This window comes from Cyanistes caeruleus, chromosome 6, assembly GCF_971803275.1.
Source record: "Cyanistes caeruleus chromosome 6, bCyaCae1.hap1.1, whole genome shotgun sequence".
NCBI classification, from domain to species: Eukaryota; Metazoa; Chordata; class Aves; order Passeriformes; family Paridae; genus Cyanistes; species Cyanistes caeruleus.
In genome coordinates, this window is record NC_141706.1 from 29,321,352 (window position 1) to 29,336,314 (window position 14,963).

The 14,963-nt window shown below is 38.2% G+C and overlaps 1 long non-coding RNA gene across 2 annotated transcripts in view; it reads right to left on the bottom strand.

The window, feature by feature from the left end:
• Positions 1-3,814: 3,814 nt before the first annotated feature.
• LOC111930154 (uncharacterized) overlaps positions 3,815-14,963 on the bottom strand; it is an 82,309-nt gene continuing 71,160 nt past the window's right edge. For both annotated transcript variants that reach the window (XR_015288272.1, XR_002865052.2), the window contains 3 exons: positions 7,236-7,423; positions 6,115-6,203; positions 3,815-3,975 (listed from right to left, as the gene is read on the bottom strand). This is a non-coding gene — a long non-coding RNA (uncharacterized LOC111930154). The remainder of the gene's footprint in view (positions 3,976-6,114; positions 6,204-7,235; positions 7,424-14,963) is intronic.

Consider the following 14,963-nt stretch of genomic DNA (forward strand, 5'->3'; position numbering starts at 1 on the left):
CGGGCAGGGCCGGCCGCAGCCCCCGGCAGCGCTGCTGCCCGCAACAGGCTGGTCCCGCCCGCAGCGCCAGCGCATCCTGCCCGCCGACAGCAGAAGTGGTTTTGATGCAAAGATCCCTACAAAAGACAGAAATCTCACGAAATTTTCTGTTATGAGACAAAAAGGAGCGCTCTGTGTCTGCTGGGTGACAGCAGGACTGGGGAGAGGCCCGCTCTTGTCCAAGCACCCTTGACTATTCCGCCTTTGTGGCTTAACAAAACCCTTCCCAAAAGCGCACGTGAACGGGTGAGCTCGGATGGATGCGGAATTTCAGGGCGTTTAACGCTGTAGCTGTAGTTTCCTGAACATTCCTGTGGGAAAGCTACATACATTTTAAAAGTTTGTAATGTGCACTGGTAATGTTTCAGTGTGCTTGGGAGACGAAATGGTAGAGATGGGAAGGTAGCATGTGGAGTAGAAATTGGAGTAGGAGTATGTTCGAGGATACTCTGATTTCGGCAAAAGCCAGGGCTGGTAAGGATGGATATTTTGTAACTATCACATCCTTCTTGCGCCCCTTCCCAGACTCAGAACAGCTGTCCTGCATATTGGTGTTCCATCCTGTATTCCTTCACACTTGCCTTCTCTCGTTTATTTCACAAGTCCTCTTGTTGGTTTTTGGGTTGTTTTGTTTTCCCCAGAAGTAGTAAACATTCACAAATGTGCTTGTAAGTTGTGAGACATAATGCCAGCTTCTGTTGGTTTTTCTGACTTTGTACATTCTGGATCAGCTACTAACATGAAGTTTGGGGCACAACCACCACAAGCATTGTCTGGGGGATGGAAAGAAGAGTTACAACATTCTGTGCCCATAGCAACCTTCCAGAGCAATCTGGAAATGCAGAAATAATATATCTTCTTTTTTTTTTTTTTTTTTTTTTCCCTAAGGTTTTGATTCCTAACTGACAATAACAGAGATTAGTTGAGAAATTGAGATCATAAGCAGGTTGCTGATGGTTGTCAAGCGCTGAGTGCAGTTGCTAGCTCCTGTGACTGTGTCAGTTGTTATACCTACTAACAATTATATTGCCTACCAATTTAGTCAAGGATTTGTATTCCAAAACCCAGTTCCATAAATCAAAAACATTTTAGAAGTCTAGGTACATGCAAAAGGGCCAAAAGTGTGTGCAGTGCAGGAAAGGGAAGGAGGCCCCCATGCCTGGAAATATTCAACCTCAGGCTGAACAGGTCCTTGAGCAACCTCATCTGGTTGAAGATGTCCCTGCTTATTGCTCAAAACTGCATTAAGATGATCCAGAAATCAAGGCAAGGCTTTCCAAATTATACATTTAACTGTTTGTTGGCTTTGCCTGGAGGGTGTCACCTAAAAAAGGATTCTAAAAGACAGTAAAATTGTTCAGGAGACTTCTGAAAAGTTGGAGATCTTCTGATGGGTCTTTCCTGTCTGGTAGGAAAATACTATTTTATAGACATAAATCTGATTACTAACCCACAAAATATTAGGGTACTTTCAATGCAAACAGTTCTTAGATACAATGTTTGTAAACTGAGCAAAAATCAGGCCAGAATAGATGGGCTTTTTCATTTGACACACTCGTGGTGATTTCCATTGTACTTTCTGTGAGTGAAATTAAACTCATTTCAAGTGATTGTTTAATGCAACGAGGAAACTACTGCTGGTTTACTTGCTTTCAGGCCCATGATATTCTGTGCTACAGGCATATGATCTTAAAGAAAATGACACAAATTATACTATATGCAGTATCCACTGGAGATACCAGTGGGTAAAATGTGATCAATCTGCACATAACTTGTACAGTTAGTTATTTTTATTTATCTTGTGGTTCTAACCATGTTATAGCACCTACTTCTATGAGCCTCATTTTTATTTTGAGGAATCTGTGACCTGAGCTGTGCTAAGGCATGTCATAATGGGAGAAAGAAAATTAGATTACTTGGGAGAGAGGTGAAAAGCTAGTGAGGGGAGTGCTGTTACAGCATTTTTACAAATGCTAAATGCAGCAGGTACATACCATTTGAAGTACATTTTCCAAATTATTCTGAAAGGCCAGCAGCTAATTTTATTTTCACCACAAAAAGCTCATTTTTAGATGTAGAATGCTTATTGTGACTCCAATGACTTCTTCATCCCAAGAGCAGAACTTTAGTTTGTTGGTGCTCTGAAACGCTTGAGAAGGGAAATTTACACTAGAATATGGCAAACTTTTTCCTAACTATCAAAGTTAGGAAATTAATTTTCTTAAACAATTTTAATGTGGAGGGTTCTAATTCTAGCTGTGGAGTGTACAGTTTCTAGTGCTCAATCTCACAATCCAATGAATCACTTTTACCTGATACAGACCCAAAATCTGCTGGAGTCAGCTAATTCTTTCCACTTGGCAAGAAGGTGGTAGCACTTTTACATAGCAGGTGGAATCTCAGCAGGGCAGCTCTAGTTTCACTTTGATGAGACATTCTGCCACTTGTCTCAGAAGTTCCTCTGAGTAGCAACTTGAGTTAAAATGGAATATAAAGGTATTTTGGCTTTTTCCCCCAAATACATGAACACATACTGATGCCCACATTTAAACCTCCCTCAAAACAAAACTCTATTTTTGTGAATTTTTTCTTCTGCTGTGCAATGTTAACAAGTTGTCTCTTATTCTTCACTATCTCTGAACCTCAGAGCCATAAAGTAGTCTTAATGGGTGTCAACACCTCCTCCAAGAAATACATTAAATCCTTATCCCCTTATATTAAATGATTAGAAGAAAATTCAGTTTTTAGTTATCATAGTAGTAAACTTGAAAGGAAGAACTGGAAGGGATGTTAAAAAGTACTTCTCAAATTGATTTGTTTAGTTTTTTTTTTTAATTAAGCATCAGTTCGGGTCTTTGATTACCTTAAGTTTTGTTTTTTATTTATTGCAGTATAACTGCACCTTGGAAATATTTCACTCATAAAGACATCCAATTCTCCAGGTGGAACCAGAATTAAACCACACACTTATCTGAATCCTCCCTTATGCTGCTTGGCACTGCAAAGTAGCTTTATTTCATACCAACTATTCTGTATTACCTGTTGCAGACCACTGTAAAATGTTAATACTCAAGGATCATTAAAACTAAAATCAGAACAAGAGAGTTACAGGTATTGTTTCTTTGCTTACTATAAATGATAATAAAGTTTCTAGTATAATTTATCCAAGCTTTGTTTTATCATATAAGTAGGAAGAAGACATGGGTAGGAACAGCTCAAGAACCAGTATACTCAAGAAACAAATGTAGAAATTGCATTTGAAAAAAATGCAGCTGAAGTGGAAGGGTATTATGCCTTTGTCCCTCTTAAATAGACTATACATACTGAGAAGGATGAGTTGGGGGAAAAAAAACCAAAACTCTAAATCAGTTAATTTTTCCTCCATGTAGAAGTCAGCATGCTATGAGTGCCCAGACTCTGCACCAGTCAGGAAACTGCAGAAATGCAACTGTAACATAAGAATTACAGAACACACATCACACGGGTTAAGGAAATTCACAATAGGAATTACATTACAGAAACTGCTAATGTTACATAAAACTTAAAAAAAAAAAGTTATAAGACTATTACCAATCATTTAATATAAAACCAAATTTCTTAAATTCTAAAGAACATTTTAAAGGATCCATCAAATGTTTCTGTTGTAGAATTTCTCAGAATTTTTCCTGTTTTTTCCACTGGTTTGAAATCAGGTCTCATACTATTTAGGTCTCTGCTTCACATAGAAAAGAATTTCAAATACTTGAACCACCCCCCATCCCCCCCACCCCCCCAAGTTAGTAGTATTGTAAGAAAAGTTATAAAACATTTTTGCTAAGACATGTCTGTATCCAATAAAGGATATCAAGAAAATCCGTATTTATTTCTGCTTTTCCAGGAAGTGCCAGCAGGTACAGCCCACCACTGAAACTGCAGCACAAAGCAATGGTTCCTTCTCTGTGGACAAAAAACAAAAACAAAAACAAAAAACCAAACAGAATTTAAAAATCTGGATTACTGATATGCATTGCTGTTAAAAGATGTGAGATAGGGCTTCAGCATAACATGCAGAAGTACTTGCAGCTGCAGAGCAGCTCAAGAAACTTTTCTGTCCCATTAACCAAAACACTTTCAGTTTCCAGCTTGAAGCAGGTGAAACCATAACAAACATTGCACAAGGACTGTTTATCTGTACCCAAAGCATTTGAATAAAGTGTTTATATGAATCAGGGCAAACTTATTCTTTCTTGACACTTCCACATTTACAATTCCTTGATTTCTAGCAGGACTTGATGTGGCATAGCAGTTTGTTTCTGTCTATTTACTGGTTTTATTGCACGCAAAGGCTTAAGGGTCAAAAGGAGCAAAGGGCAAACACAATTAAAATGTGCTGGGTGGGTTGTGTAATCAAGAAATCATATTGTGGATGTTCATGAAACATCAGAGATGCCTATGGTTACATAGAAAGTACAGCTGCACGGTGGTATCTCTTCTGGGGGAATGAAGCAGGGACAGCTTCACTAACAGCAGCAATCTTTACATCTCAGCAGAATGGAGACCATCCCTGCGTTATATTGGGAAGGCAGTAATGTAAATGCAAAAGCAAAGGGATCTTTTCCAAGTGTGCATTCTTTCTTTAAACTGAACCTCAAGAAGTACAGCTGTGTAAACACTATCATTTGTCCCTGCAGATGAGTAAGTAAAATACAGATTATCCAAAACTTGTGATTTGGATTATCCAAAACTATGCACAGTAAAAGCTACTTCAGCTAAAACCCAACAATGTAACTTGCATTTCAAACTGGATGAACCGCAATGTAGACACTAACACCTGGCCCAGCACTTCCCACCTTAAGTTCTCTTTTCACTTGCTGACAGCAGAAATACTTGATTTCATAAACTGTCAGCTGTTTAGACCAGCATTTTTAAAGCTCTGTCCCTCTTTTCTCAAGTGCCTTAAGTTTTGGAGTGGCAGTTTCAAATTTGTCAGGATTATGCTGGTAAAAAAAAGTGCCTTTAGTTTTTCCTTTAAAAATCTATTTGTATTTAGCCAGACTACTCCTATAAGGAGCAAGGGAGAGGATATGACTTTAAAAATCATATTTTTCACACCCTCAGAACTTCCATATAACCAAATGGAGTTTTGCAACTAGATTTTCTTATCAAACTTCCTGAATATGCTGGATATGGCCTGCTCTTTTAGTGGGACCTAATCTGAAACTGATTTTCGGGTCTGGCTGTTCATGGAGATAAATAGAAGGAAGTCCTCTCTCTCTCATGTTTCACATCATCTCCATGAATTTCTTATGCCTGGAGGAGCTAGGATATCCTTATAGACAGACTCACCACTTTTTCTACTGTGAAATACTAGAAGAAGCATCCTTTCTAGAGCTGAGTAGTAATTACAAACTTCTAATTATGTCAATGTGGTATTGCTAAAATGCTAATTGCTACAATATTTCAAGGTTTCCTTGCTGAGATTTATTTTATAAAAACTGAATACAAGGCATTCAAAAGAGTGCTGCTGTCTATACTATTTTCATAGTACTTTACAGCTGTACTAATTCTCTCTTCTGGACTTCTTTCCGTCTATGGAGAAAATGCACTTGTTCATCACCAACACATTTTTACATGAAAATTTCCTATCTTTACTCAGCTCCTATTTCTGCCACAAGAGGGAAGGGGAAAGTGCTAATTTTTTTTTGAATCCTTGACTGTGCAAAAAATGTTTCTTCCAGAATTTCTTATACATCCAGAGGGGAATAAATAAAGCTACTAGGTTGCCAGTGTTTTTGTACAATAGGTTGAGATCTCTTGTTTCAAGATCTTAGCCCTCGAATTTGGGTTCTTGCTAATTTGCAGTAATTTATTCCAGATTGATGATTTATTTTTGCATTGGACTGGACATTAAAAACCCTACTTGCTAATTTGCTTCCTCTCTCAGATCAAATTCCCAGCCCCAGCAGGTTTGTGTAAATAAATGTATCATTTCTTGTAAGATTTTCAATATTACGATTTAACAATAGCATTATCAGATAATTTCTAGGTATTCATGGAGAACAAGAACTTATCTGAGAGCTTCATCTGTGTGCTTACAGGGTGTGGTGATTCCATTTGCTTCCCAAACAATGGATTTCCTGTGAAGGTAAACTTACACTCAAGAACAGCCCGGTCTGGTTTACAGCCTGAAATAGAAATGTGAAACATTTTATCTGTGGCTTATAGAGAAAATACTATCGGCTTTTCAAATAATAACCCCAGCTGTCCTCTTTCTCAGCATGGCCTTTGCAAGAGGTTTATGCACACGCTTTCAAAGAATGAGCAGCCAATAAAAGATCTGCTGGGGAAGGACGGTCTGCAGCACTGGCCTGACATGTCACGTGGAACTCTGATGCATTTTGGACACAGATACTTCTGTAAACTAAAACCAGGCAACACCAACACATTTTATTCAATTAAGCTTTCATTAGACTCAATTATTTTGTTTTCCTTTTGAGTAATTTATGTGAATTTATTATTATATCAGTAGCTGCAATTAAAATAGTTCTTAGATTTCTCAAGGGCATTCCATTGTTATTGCAACTATCAGTATTTGGTGCAAATGGAAAAACAGCTAATAAGCAAGCAAAATCAATTTATCGGTGCAATTTACTTATCAGCCCATTCTCACATCACATGTCCCATGTGTAACTTGAACGACCAGTTTTTCCTTCCATTAAGAGTAGATTAAGAAAAAGGATCTACCTCCTAGCAAGTACCAGATAAACCAGATACTGTATCCCACCTGGAAATTTAAAAGTTACGTAGGCCTTCACTTGAATTGCATTCCTGTTTCTAGCAGCATTGACACAAGCAAAGATTGTGGCTAGCAATTAAGTATACATGATACAAGCATGGCTTTATATCTCATCAAATAAAATAAACTCCTCACGGTCTCTGGAGAGTCCCCACACCAGTCCCCACTGGTTCACTTCCATCCCTTCTACAATAGAAGCAAAACATCCCCTTGCAGCTGTGGAAGTGGGTCTTGCTACAGTGATAGATATACTCAAGACTTTATTTCTAACTTACTAAACTGCATTATCCCTGGGGAAAAAAAAAAAAACCAACAAAACAAACCAAAAGAAATAAAAAAGAAGAAACCAACCCACCCCCTCCCCCCCCCAAAAAAACCCCACAATAAAAAAACAACGACCTCCAGATGGTTAAAAACATACCAGGTTCTTTGCTGGGAATGAAAGGCTGTAGGGAATGAAGGGCTGTTGTGAGCAAGCTACTCTGGTATGCCCATCTGTGTTGTTTCTCCACCAAATGCCAAGGTTGTTTAAGGTTTTGCTTCTAACATCCAGCATTCCCACTTGGTGGCAGCTCCCTTAGTGTCCCACTGTAATCAGAAAGCTGTCAGCTAGAGGAGAGAAACAAACCTTCTGTCAGTAATGCTCAGAGGCACTGCACTGTTACCTGGCTTTAGAACTGGCTATCTCATTTCAGAATTTTTTCTGGATTATTTTGATAATCAATTTCCTTCTAACCTTTAAGAAGGATATTTTTTTTCTAACAATATAGTTAGAAAAGCCAAATAATTAAGACTTCTCCAGTAATTTTGAAAAATGTTATATTGCATGATATGAGGAATTGAAACTGTTTTCCTTGCTAACCTTTCATCTTTCTTGAATTAATGTTCAAGTGATTACTTCAGAGCATCTCTAACAATCAGCCAGGGGGGGTTCAATTCCAGTAATATACAGGTTCACTTTTTGTAAAGTCTGATAGTCCTTAAATTAAGTATTTAAGCATTGCCTAAGGCAGCCTTGTCTCCTCAGCTGTGCAAGATTTAGCTGAACTGTTGCAACGCCTTTTAGCAACACAAAAAGCTGCAGAGCAAGGCCCAGGTTAGGACCTGGTTACTACCCAAGGCACTTACTGATCTGGCCAGTGCTGAAAGAGGGCTGAAAGGGGGCTGGACTTTTGCTTTCTAAGTGTTTAGCTACTGTAGTAGTGTTTATTTGCACTAATCATAAGCTATCTATCTACTGTTTGCAAGCTTTTTCCGGTTCTGAGGTAAAATTTGGATAAGAATATGGTGCATGTGTGAGGTTAAAATCTATTTTATCTAAATTGATAGCACAAAACTTCAATTTGCACAGGGAATCAAGAGAGAAGTGGTTACTAATTAGGGAGTAATGTCCAAAAGTCTGCAGTACGTAAGTAAGGATTCCTATCTCGTAAGGACTCAAAATGGATGAGACTCTTTTTGTGCTTTTCCCTTCCCCTGTATGCTGCAGATGGTAGATAGACTGAGCTAGGAACACATATATAATCTATCTAGTCTTATCTTAGCAAAGGTAAACCAAAATTCTTTCCTAATTCAGCCTAACTGAATTTATCTTTGCAGGGTGGCCACAGAACAACTGATAAGTTGCAGCATTTTACTCCACCCTCTATGTGCAGTGAACCAATCTTATAAAGCCAACATGGTCTACATTTATATTGTGTTCAAATACCACTTGCTATTTGTCTGAACTCAAAGAGTTGCCTCCAGGGAAGAGCTGAAGAAAGCTTAGCTCCTCTGTCATTGGAGACATCAAGGGTGAAAAGTATACATAATCTTTTACAAACATATTTTAATACAAATTATTACTTCCTTTTGATGTTTCTATTTCTTCTTGATCCTACAGCCAAGTTTGTATTCGATAGCAGAAGTAGGAGTGCCATGATAGAGAATTGGTAAAAACTGACATATGTAGATACAGCTTAAACACTGAGGAGTCAAAAACACATTAATGGCAGCACAGATCTTGGAGCAGAAAGATTTATATAGCAGAGTTCAGTCATTCCTCTATAGCAATGCCATAAAGGATAGTCACAATCCAGAAAGCCTTCAGACCTGTAGTAACTATTATAAGCTTATTTTTTATTATTTTCTCTTTCACACTTGAGTAACACAAAACTTTACATAGCTAAAATAATGAAATTAGAGAATTAAATAATAAATGGTATTATTACGAAGTACCTGTACATGTGTTTCCAATTACTGCAAATACGTCAGTCAGTCAAAACCCAAAAATTATTTGGATGCATAAGCAACTTAGGAGTACTTTCTGAAGGCAGAGTCCTAGATGGTGGCTCATGGAAAGAAATGTGTGTGCCATCTGACTGACATTATATTTTACATATCCAGGGTGAGCAAAGCAGTTTCTTTTCCCACCCAAACAAATCATGCAGGTCATGTCTCATCTGCCAGTGTCTTCTCTGAGTTGAGTGTGTGGCAGTCAGCCATACCTCACTCTCATCATCAATACAGCTGTAAAAATATGTACAAAACCTTTGACCATTTCACCTCTTAAAATAGTAGAGCTGCTCTTGTTAACAAGTTTCTAAATATTCTGAATCAGAACATGCACGTGTAAAAGAACATTTTAAAGCTCCACTGTAAGAGTTTGAAATGTTTCAAAATATCCACTGGCATGAACAAAATAGCTGCTATTGCCAGAAATTATTATTGTTCCCTAGTGGAGAGAAACTTTCATGCTATTCTGTTACTCTGAATGTGGGTAGTCTCTTTCCAGTAGGAAAGAGAAATACGTGAAGTGGCTGAAAGCTAAACATGTGAAGTGGCTTTTGCTAGTTTTGCTGGATAATCATGCAATTCATGCAATCTGGCTTTCAGTAAGACCAACTGCTCCCTTGGGCTGAAGTACCTATGAGCTTCACCAGCACTGTAAAACTGATCCAGATTTCCTGTCTAAATCCTTTTTTTATTTTAATTTTTTTTTTCCAATCCACTTTCCTCCAACTTATTCTGTCCAGATTTTAAACTTGTTTTTTGTCTACTTTTGAAATTTTGTGCCAAGTAAATGGTAAAACTCTATTCCATCACTCTGATGGACAGGTGTGGAACTGGCACGCTGGAGTGCATAGCTATAATGTAGCTGTGCTACATTAACCCAGACCTTCAGCAGGGCAGCTGCACAAATCCTGACACATTTTGTATACAATAACCTGGCAGGATAAATCCACTGTTAGATATACCTTGCAAATGTAGACAAATATGGTTACAGTAGATGAACTGGAATGAAGATGTTTCTCCTATCAGCTCTGCTGTTGATTTTTTGTGTGAACTTTGATCACTTTATGACTTTATTCATCATTACCTTTTCTGCTGTCATCTGCAGAATGGTGAGATAACAAATCTCTCAAAGGCAGCTAGCCAACAGGTGCAGAAGAGATCTGAGATCGCCAGATAGAAGGTGGCTCTCACAGGATAGCAATGGGATGTATCAAATACCAATGCGACAGTTTCTTTTTAAATAGTGTTGGACACTGGATTTTCATCAGAATTTATTGCAAAGTTTTATTTCTCTGTTGGCATGTTCTTTCATTGGTGTCTTGGGGAGGTTAATTGCATTGGAGTGTTTTGTATTAAAGTTCAAACCTTCAGTGAATGCAGGTGAGCTGCTTTTTTATCATAGGATTTCATCACACACCCTGTTCCTGGGGAATTTTTTGGCTGTTAACAGTCTTATTGGTTCAGATTTTATTTCAGTAGATTTTATATTCTCTGGTATTGCCGCCTCTCTTCAACTCTTGAACTCTTACAGACACCCACCCTGTGTAGGCTCTGAATGTAGGTTTTATTGAATGGGTGAAATATTTACTGAGCAGTAATAAGCCCCATACAGTGCTCAGAAAATGACACATGTATATTGTTTTGGAAATGCTTTGAGATCCTGCAGAGTGAGCAGTGGAAAAAGCTCCCTGTTACATAGATGGGTTTGCATAATGGACCTCAGCTACGACAGAGTCAGTTTAGAAGCTGAAAGAGAATACAAGGCCACGCTTCCCAAAATGCTTCTGCATGCACACCAAGGGAGGGCTCTGTGGCTACCAGTTTTCTAAAGGAAAACGTCAGAAACGTGGACACAGAACAATATAAGTATGATCCCTGTGTTCACGTGAGCGTCGAGCTCCGTGCGGCTTTCTTCCACCTGGCACACTGTGTGCATTTTTAAATAAGGCTTCACAAATTAGATGATCATGTAGCACAGAAGGCAGCTCATTGCAGGAGGCTAACCAGCTTAATTCCAGCTAATGGTACGATTTTGGCAGTAATTTCATAAGGAATTGGTTCTTTTCCTTGACATCAAAAGGAATCCACACTGAGGGGTGTGAGTGACAAATAATTTGGAAAAGGTTTACATCCTGTGCCATGCATAATTTAGGAAAACTGGTAGAAACTATTATTATTTGATAAATCAGCAGACAGTGTAAGTAACTAAGGAACAGAAGCACAGGCACTGATGTCCCAAGCTGGCACTATGAAATAGCACAGAAGTTATGTGAAATTATTCTGGAAGTGTTGGAAACAATACAACCTCTTAGTAATTTCAGGTAATGCTTTTAATTAACTTCTAAATTAATTGTTTCATTGTAACCAATCTATATAAATTAATTACAAACAGTGTGTTATTCTTAAATTACTCTCAACCAGCTTTTAGCAAAGTTGTCATAAGCAGCTAGTGTGGGAATAGGGCTTGAGAAAATTAATGAAACTTCCAAGTTTTGTTAAGCTAACCTTGATGTGCTTCAATGAACAAGGCCTGGGACAGAGTGATGTGTTGTTGAAATTGGATACAAGAAGCACAGAATTTATGGACTACAAGGACATTTTGCAGAAACCAGAAGATAGAGAAGAAGCTAATAAAGACTCAGTATATGTGTATTGAAAAGTCCTTACCTGGGAAAAAGATATTAAAAAGACTGAAAAATATAAATTAATTAGCATGAGATGTGAGAAATCCATAAAAAAAAGAAAACATAATACTGATTAATTAAAGACAATTATGTCATTTAGAACCAATGAACATTAATTTCTTTGTTTGCTAAAATTGTATAAATAAGTGAACGAGTTTTGTATCTGCTTTTGTGTAGAGGCCAGAATTTTGTTGGCGCCACACACACCTCCAGGCTAAGAATAAAGTAATGCCTTACTCACTTACAGTAAAAAGATAGTGTTAGAGAGTCTTATTTATCCTGACAGTTTTGGAGGATTTGGTGGCTGAAACGTCATTCAGCATTCAGGGCTCTGCCTCTGCTGTGACTTGCTGTAGCCTCTCAGCATTCCCTGCCTCTCCTGAAAACACTGCTGAAGCTTCCCTGTAAGCTGAGACTAATAGAGCAGTGGCAAGGAAAGATCTGCAACAATCAGTTACCAAATAACCTGTCTGCCACAGCAAATGTCTCCATTCACTCTTTAGTAATAAAAGGCATTAATTTGTTACGTGTGTGAGTCTATATCCCTGCTCAACCTTTAATTTCACTGCTTTGGCAAAATCAGCTGGTTAAAACTGGACATCTGTATCTCTGAAGGAGTGGAAACTATGATATGGCAGGAAATTCTTCAGGCTGTCACCTTCTACCCAAAGTTTACTAGGCCAAAAAGAAGCTAAAATCCATTCTCATAAAGGCATAAAATTTGGCTCAAAAGGCAATGAGAAATGACAGAGTTGTTTTATATCTTAAATGTGCAATACAGTTTGTCATGTGACCGGCTTGAATGTAGAAGTCAGTTATCTGACTTGCTTCCTGTTAAATGGTATCTTGTTCAGAAATTGTAAACAAACTCTTTATTGCATTATTGCCTCAGATGACTGCTCAAACTATTGAAAAAGTGCATATGTGTGGATCAAAGTTAATATTTATGTACTAAATTAATGCAATAGAATTGTGGCCAGATCTACAAAGCATAGCTCAACTATGTGCTCTGTGTGCCAGTTCCTTGGGTGGTGCTTGGGCTGTTGCAACATTGCGGTGCTGATATTCCCCCAAGCTCCTGCTGGCAGTTTTAAGGCATGATGTAACAAATTTTCTGCGGGTGGAATGCTGCCCAGCTCTGAGGTAGTTTGCTTGGTTTGGTTTTGACTTCTGCATAAACAATTTGCATGTTGATTTTTAACGTGGTAACTAAGAAGGCAGACTGTGCCTACACCTTTTCCTGTTTCTTCCACAGACTCCTTGAATACAGCATTTAGTCAGCTCCACTTTCCTTATTTTATGATCTTCCTTTGTTTCATTAGAGTTCACATTTAATTTGAATGCTACTGAATATTTCTTCTAAATGTGCACAATTTAATAGACTTTTCATTTATAGAGGCTACTCATCCATTCCAATCACTGTTGTCAGATTTGCATTGAAGTATTCACTATTGAAAAATGCTATGTTCTCATACTACCCATGGAATAAATTACATAAGGCACTCCTATTTCCATAATCCAAATTCTCACCAGAGCAGTAATATCAGACCAAACTTAACTGACAAGTAAGCCTAAGTCCAAAAAGGAGAAAACACAGCTCTACTTTGTTTTACACACTCCTCTTTATCATTTAATTCTGCACAGAGACTATTTTGAAGATTTAGGTCATTGATTATCTTTAAGGTAGGCTGCAAAAGTTGTAAAAATCTTCAAACACCTATTAAATTTATATCATCATCAATAAGCAGAAAGGCAAATCCCTTCGTGACATCTTCACAGTGACAGCTTTATTTGGTCTAAACAGATAGAGCTGCTTTGAAAACTGCAAATTTAGAGATTTGCTCCATTCCAGAACCAGGCATACATGTACACAGAAATATACAGAAATTAAATATTTCCATGCAATAGAAGTTGTGGAGTCAGCTATTCTAAAAGCTACCAAACAATTTCTATTATGAAAGGGCAGAAGGGCCTAATCTAGCAGTAATGCTGAAAGGCAAAAGGAAATATTTCCATTTAGAGCATGATTTAAATTAGTTAGGGCTCCCAGGTCTGGAAAAGAATGGATTGGATTGGATTTGACTTTACAGATCACCCAGAGAAGAGGCTGGCAGCAGCCAGGTCCCAAGGAAATAAGATAATTTTTCATATGACAGGTGGTGGACCTGTGCAACATCTTGCCACAATTGCAGATAGTAAAGCTCACATGGGCACAAAGAGAGGTCTTCTAAGGGTCACTTAAGACTGCCAAACAACATCCAGCCCTAGGAACAACAGCTGGAAACAGCTGGAGTGCAGGAATGTGTTAGGAGAAAGGTGTCATTCCTGCCTGCCTAGTGCTTCTTTCCTGGGCCTCCCTGGATGGCCAGTGCTGGACATGGGGCACTGGGCTTGCTGGGGCTCTTGTCTGACGCGGTACATCCAGTAGAAGTTCTTAGATGATACAGGTTCTTGGGTGAAAACATCAGTGATGCATTCCAGGGTAAATGAAGCCTTACCTCCCTGACTCCATATAATAGTGAGCTGAACAATTTCTTCCTATTCTAGAGTAGCACACTACCAAATAATCCTGTTTTACAACTTGTTGCTAAATCAGCCCTCATATCACGGCATGGCAAAATGTGGGTATGCTAATTTTTAATCAAAGAAATTACCAACAAGTGCCAATTGGGAATACCAGCAGATACATAGCCTAGCAGTCTGGCATCCTCACACTCTGGCTAACTGACTTCTGTGCATCCCCAAAGAGTTAATCATACTTTATATGATACACAGAATACATAACTGTTGGTATTAAAACGTGTCACCGCCTTGAATTTATATTGGTTACATTTCTCTTGACTGAGTTATTAGTTACTCAATGCAATTACTCAAACAATGACAAAAAACTTACATAGTGGTGTGGTATAAAATAGTCCTCATTTACTTACAGGAGAAAGAGTGAAGAGGGATAAATAATTAGGAAATAGTTTCCTAAATAATTAGGGAAGCTTTGATTAAAATTTGATTTTCATTCAAATTGCTTTACTTGTAAAGTGAGGTGACTACATCACCACAAGTCCTGCTGCAGAGCATTCTGGGGAAACCATTAACACACTAACAGAGACTAATGGGCTTGTCCACAAGGGGTAATCAGTGCACAATAAAGCAGGAGATAAATCCAAAGCATGTCAGCCAGCTTGCAATAACTA